Source organism: Miscanthus floridulus, chromosome 17, assembly GCF_019320115.1.
Source record: "Miscanthus floridulus cultivar M001 chromosome 17, ASM1932011v1, whole genome shotgun sequence".
Lineage (NCBI taxonomy): Eukaryota > Viridiplantae > Streptophyta > Magnoliopsida > Poales > Poaceae > Miscanthus > Miscanthus floridulus.
Genome location: NC_089596.1, coordinates 52,340,241 through 52,346,486, shown reverse-complemented (window position 1 = coordinate 52,346,486; position 6,246 = coordinate 52,340,241).

The window sequence follows — 6,246 nt, the reverse complement described above, 5'->3', positions numbered from 1 at the left end:
CACCTAACTTACATCAAGGTTAGCATTATCTCCAAATGGACTGAGAACGAGCTTCCACCTGAGCCTCGTCACCTAGGAGTACCATCAGGTGCGTCCAAAACGATTTTCGAGCCTATGGTACGTTCGACGCAAACCATGCACCAATCTTGCATCAAGATTAGCACTATCTCTAACCACACCGAAACAAGCTTGCACTTGAGCCACGTCTCCTACGAGTACCATCGTGTGCATCCAAAAAGGTTTCAGAGCCTACGGTATGTTTGTCGCAAACCGTGCACCTGTCTTGCACCGACACTAACACCGTCTTCAAATGCACCGAATTGAAATTCCACATGACCCACGTCACCTCTGAGTACCATCAGGTGTGTCCAAAATGGTTTCGGAGCCTATGGTATGTTTGGCGCAAACCGTGCACCTGTCTTACACCGACACTAACACCATCTCCAAATGGACCAAAATGAGATTCAACATGACCCACATCACCTAGGAGTTGCATCGGGTGCGTCCAAAATGATCTCTGAGCCTATGGTACGTTCGGCACAAATCGTGCACATAACTTACATCAAGGTTAGCACTCTCTCCAAATGTACTGAGAATGAGCTTCCACTTGAGCCTCATCACCTAGGAGTACCATCAGGTGTGTCCAAAACAATTTCTGAGCCTATGGTACGTTCAGCGCAAACTATGCACCTATCTTGCGTCAAGATTAGTACTATCTCTAAATAGACCAAAACGAGCTTGCACTTGAGCCTCATCACCTAGGAGTACCATCGGGTGCGTCCAAAACGGTTTCTGAGCCTTTGGTATGTTTGGCGCAAACCGTGCACCTATCTTGCACCGACACTAACACTGTCTTCAAAAGCACCGAATTGAGATTCCACAGGACCCACGTCACCTAGGAGTACCATCAGGTCCATTCAAAATGATTTCTGAGCCTATGGTACGTTCGACCCAAACCGTGCACGTAACTTACGTCAAGGTTAGCACTATCTCCAAATAGACTGAGAACGAGCTTCCACCGGAGCCTTGTCGCCTAGGAGAACCATCAGGTGTGTCTAAAATAATTTTCGAGCCTATGGTACGCTCGGCGCAAACCGTGCACCAATCTTGCACCGACACTAACACCATCTTCAAATGCACCGAATTGAAATTCCACATTACCCACTTCACCTAGGAGTACCATCAGGTGCGTCCAAAATTGTTTCGAAGTCTACGGTATGTTTGGCGCAAACCATGCACCTGTCTTGCACCGACACTAACACCATCTCCAAACGGACCAAAACGAGATTCGACATGACCCACATCACCTAGGAGTACCATCGGGTGCGTCCAAAATGGTTTCTGAGCCTATGGTATGTTTGGCGCAAACCTGCACCTATCTTGCACCGACACTAACACCGTCTTCAAACACACCAAATTGAAATTCCACATTTCCCACATCACCTAGGAGTACCATCAGGTGCGTCCAAAATGGTTTCGGAGCCTACGGTATGTTTGGCGCAAACCATGCACCTGTCTTTCATCGACACTAACACCATCTCCAAACGGACCAAAATGAGATTCGACAAGACCCATGTCACCTAGGAGTACCATCACGTGTGTCCAAAATGATTTCCGAGCCCATGGTACCTTCGACGCAAACCGTGCAACTATCTTACGTCAAGAATAGCACTATCTCTAAATAGACCAAAACAAGCTTGCACTTGAGCCTCGTCACCTAGGAGTACCATCGGGTGAGTCCAAAATGGTTTCTAAGCCTATGGTACATTTGGAGCAAACCGTGCACCTATCTTGCACCGACACTAACACCGTCTCCAAATGCACCGAATTGAGATTCCATAGGACCCACGTCACCTAGGACTACCATCAGGTGCGTCCAAAACAATTTCTGAGCCTATGGTACATTCGGCACAAACTATGCATGTGACTTACGTCAAGGTTAGCACTATCTCCAAACAGACTAAGAATGAGCTTCCACTTGAGCCTCGTCACCTAGGAGTACCATCAGGTGCGTCCAAAATGATTTCTGAGCCTATGGTACATTCGGTGCAAACCGTGCACCTATCTTGCGTCAAGATTAGTAGTATCTCTAAATAGACCGAAACGAGCTTGCACTTGAGCCTCGTCACCTAGGAGTACCATCGGGTGCGTCCAAAATGGTTTCTGAGCCTATGGTACATTTGGTAGAAACAGTGCACCTATCTTGCACCGACACTAACACTGTCTTCAAACACACCAAATTGAGATTCCACAGGACCCACGTCACCTAGGAGTACCATCAGGTCCATCCAAAACGATTTCTAAGCCTATGGTACGTTCAGCACAAACCGTGCACCGAACTTAAGTCAAGGTTAGCACTGTCTCCAAATGGACTAAGAACGAGCTTCCACTTGAGCCTCATCACCTAGGAGTACCATCAGGTGCGTCCAAAACAATTTCAGTGCCTATGGTATGTTCGACGCAAACCGTGCACCTATCTTGCGTCAAGATTTGCACTATCTCTAAATAGACCAAAATGAGCCTGCACTTGAGACTCGTCACCTAGGAGTACCATCAGGTGTGTCCAACCATGCACCTAACTTACATGAAGGTTAGCATTATCTCCAAATGGACTGAGAACGAGCTTCCACCTGAGCCTCGTCACCTAGGAGTACCATCAGGTGCGTCCAAAACGATTTTCGAGCCTATGGTACGTTCGACGCAAACCGTGCACCAATCTTGCATCAAGATTAGCACTATCTCTAACCACACCGAAACAAGCTTTCACTTGAGCCACATCTCCTACGAGTACCATCGTGTGCGTCCAAAAAGGTTTCGGAGCCTACGGTATGTTTGGCGCAAACCGTGCACCTGTCTTGCACCGACACTAACACCGTCTTCAAATGCACCGAATTGAAAATTCCACATGACCCACGTCACCTCTGAGTACCATCAGGTGTGTCCAAAATGGTTTCGGAGCCTACGGTATGTTTGGCGCAAACCGTGCACCTGTCTTACACCGACACTAACACCATCTCCAAATGGACCAAAATGAGATTCAACATGACCCACATCACCTAGGAGTTGCATCGGGTGCGTCCAAAATGATCTCTAAGCCTATGGTACGTTCGGCACAAATCGTGCACGTAACTTACGTCAAGGTTAGCACTCTCTCCAAATGTACTGAGAATGAGCTTCCACTTGAGCCTCATCACCTAGGACTACCATCAGGTGTGTCCAAAACAATTTCTGAGCCTATGGTACGTTCAGCGCAAACTATGCACCTATCTTGCGTCAAGATTAGTACTATCTCTAAATAGACCAAAACGAGCTTGCACTTGAGCCTCATCACCTAGGAGTACCATCGGGTGCGTCCAAAACGGTTTCTGAGCCTTTGGTATGTTTGGCGCAAACCGTGCACCTATCTTGCACCGACACTAACACTGTCTTCAAAAGCACCGAATTGAGATTCCACAGGACCCACGTCACCTAGGAGTACCATCAGGTCCATTCAAAATGATTTCTGAGCCTATGGTACGTTCGACCCAAACCGTGCACATAACTTACGTCAAGGTTAGCACTATCTCCAAATAGACTGAGAACGAGCTTCCACCGGAGCCTTGTCGCCTAGGAGAACCATTAGGTGTGTCTGAAATAATTTTCGAGCCTATGGTACGCTCGGCGCAAACCGTGCACCAATCTTGCACAGACACTAACACCATCTTCAAATGCACCGAATTGAAATTCCACATTACCCACTTCACCTAGGAGTACCATCAGGTGCGTCCAAAATTGTTTCGAAGTCTACGGTATGTTTGGCGCAAACCATGCACCTGTCTTGCACCGACACTAACACCATCTCCAAACGGACCAAAACGAGATTCGACATGACCCACATCACCTAGGAGTACCATCGGGTGCGTCCAAAATGGTTTCTGAGCCTATGGTATGTTTGGCGCAAACCTGCACCTATCTTGCACCGACACTAACACCGTCTTCAAACACACCAAATTGAAATTCCACATTTCCCACATCACCTAGGAGTACCATCAGGTGCGTCCAAAATGGTTTTGGAGCCTACGGTATGTTTGGCGCAAACCGTGCACCTGTCTTTCATCGACACTAACACCATCTCCAAACGGACCAAAATGAGATTCGACAAGACCCATGTCACCTAGGAGTACCATCACGTGTGTCCAAAATGATTTCTGAGCCCATGGTACCTTCGATGCAAACCGTGCAACTATCTTACGTCAAGAATAGCACTATCTCTAAATAGACCAAAACAAGCTTGCACTTGAGCCTCGTCACCTAGGAGTACCATCGGGTGAGTCCAAAATGGTTTCTGAGCCTATGGTACATTTGGAGCAAACCGTGCACCTATCTTGCACCGACACTAACACCGTCTCCAAACGCACCAAATTGAGATTCCATAGGACCCACGTCACCTAGGACTACCATCAGGTGCGTCCAAAACAATTTCTGAGCCTATGGTACATTCGGCACAAACTATGCATGTGACTTACGTCAAGGTTAGCACTATCTCCAAACAGACTAAGAATGAGCTTCCACTTGAGCCTCGTCACCTAGGAGTACCATCAGGTGCGTCCAAAATGATTTCTGAGCCTATGGTACATTCGGTGCAAACCGTGCACCTATCTTGCGTCAAGATTAGTAGTATCTCTAAATAGACCGAAACGAGCTTGCACTTGAGCCTCGTCACCTAGGAGTACCATCGGGTGCGTCCAAAATGGTTTCTGAGCCTATGGTACATTTGGTAGAAACAGTGCACCTATCTTGCACCGACACTAACACTGTCTTCAAACACACCAAATTGAGATTCCACAGGACCCACGTCACCTAGGAGTACCATCAGGTCCATCCAAAACGATTTCTAAGCCTATGGTACGTTCAGCACAAACCGTGCACCGAACTTAAGTCAAGGTTAGCACTGTCTCCAAATGGACTAAGAACAAGCTTCCACTTGAGCCTCATCACCTAGGAGTACCATCAGGTGCGTCCAAAACAATTTCAGTGCCTATGGTATGTTCGACGCAAACCGTGCACCTATCTTGCGTCAAGATTTGCACTATCTCTAAATAGACCAAAATGAGCCTGCACTTGAGACTCGTCACCTAGGAGTACCATCAGGTGTGTCCAACCATGCACCTAACTTACATGAAGGTTAGCATTATCTCCAAATGGACTGAGAACGAGCTTCCACCTGAGCCTCGTCACCTAGGAGTACCATCAGGTGCGTCCAAAACGATTTTCGAGCCTATGGTACGTTCGATGCAAACCGTGCACCAATCTTGCATCAAGATTAGTACTATCTCTAAATAGACCAAAACGAGCTTGCACTTGAGCCTCATCACCTAGGAGTACCATCGGGTGCGTCCAAAACGGTTTCTGAGCCTTTGGTATGTTTGGCGCAAACCGTGCACCTATCTTGCACCGACACTAACACTGTCTTCAAAAGCACCGAATTGAGATTCCACAGGACCCACGTCACCTAGGAGTACCATCAGGTCCATTCAAAATGATTTCTGAGCCTATGGTACGTTCGACCCAAACCGTGCACATAACTTACGTCAAGGTTAGCACTATCTCCAAATAGACTGAGAACGAGCTTCCACCGGAGCCTTGTCGCCTAGGAGAACCATTAGGTGTGTCTGAAATAATTTTCGAGCCTATGGTACGCTCGGCGCAAACCGTGCACCAATCTTGCACAGACACTAACACCATCTTCAAATGCACCGAATTGAAATTCCACATTACCCACTTCACCTAGGAGTACCATCAGGTGCGTCCAAAATTGTTTCGAAGTCTACGGTATGTTTGGCGCAAACCATGCACCTGTCTTGCACCGACACTAACACCATCTCCAAACGGACCAAAACGAGATTCGACATGACCCACATCACCTAGGAGTACCATCGGGTGCGTCCAAAATGGTTTCTGAGCCTATGGTATGTTTGGCGCAAACCTGCACCTATCTTGCACCGACACTAACACCGTCTTCAAACACACCAAATTGAAATTCCACATTTCCCACATCACCTAGGAGTACCATCAGGTGCGTCCAAAATGGTTTTGGAGCCTACGGTATGTTTGGCGCAAACCGTGCACCTGTCTTTCATCGACACTAACACCATCTCCAAACGGACCAAAATGAGATTCGACAAGACCCATGTCACCTAGGAGTACCATCACGTGTGTCCAAAATGATTTCTGAGCCCATGGTACCTTCGATGCAAACCGTGCAAC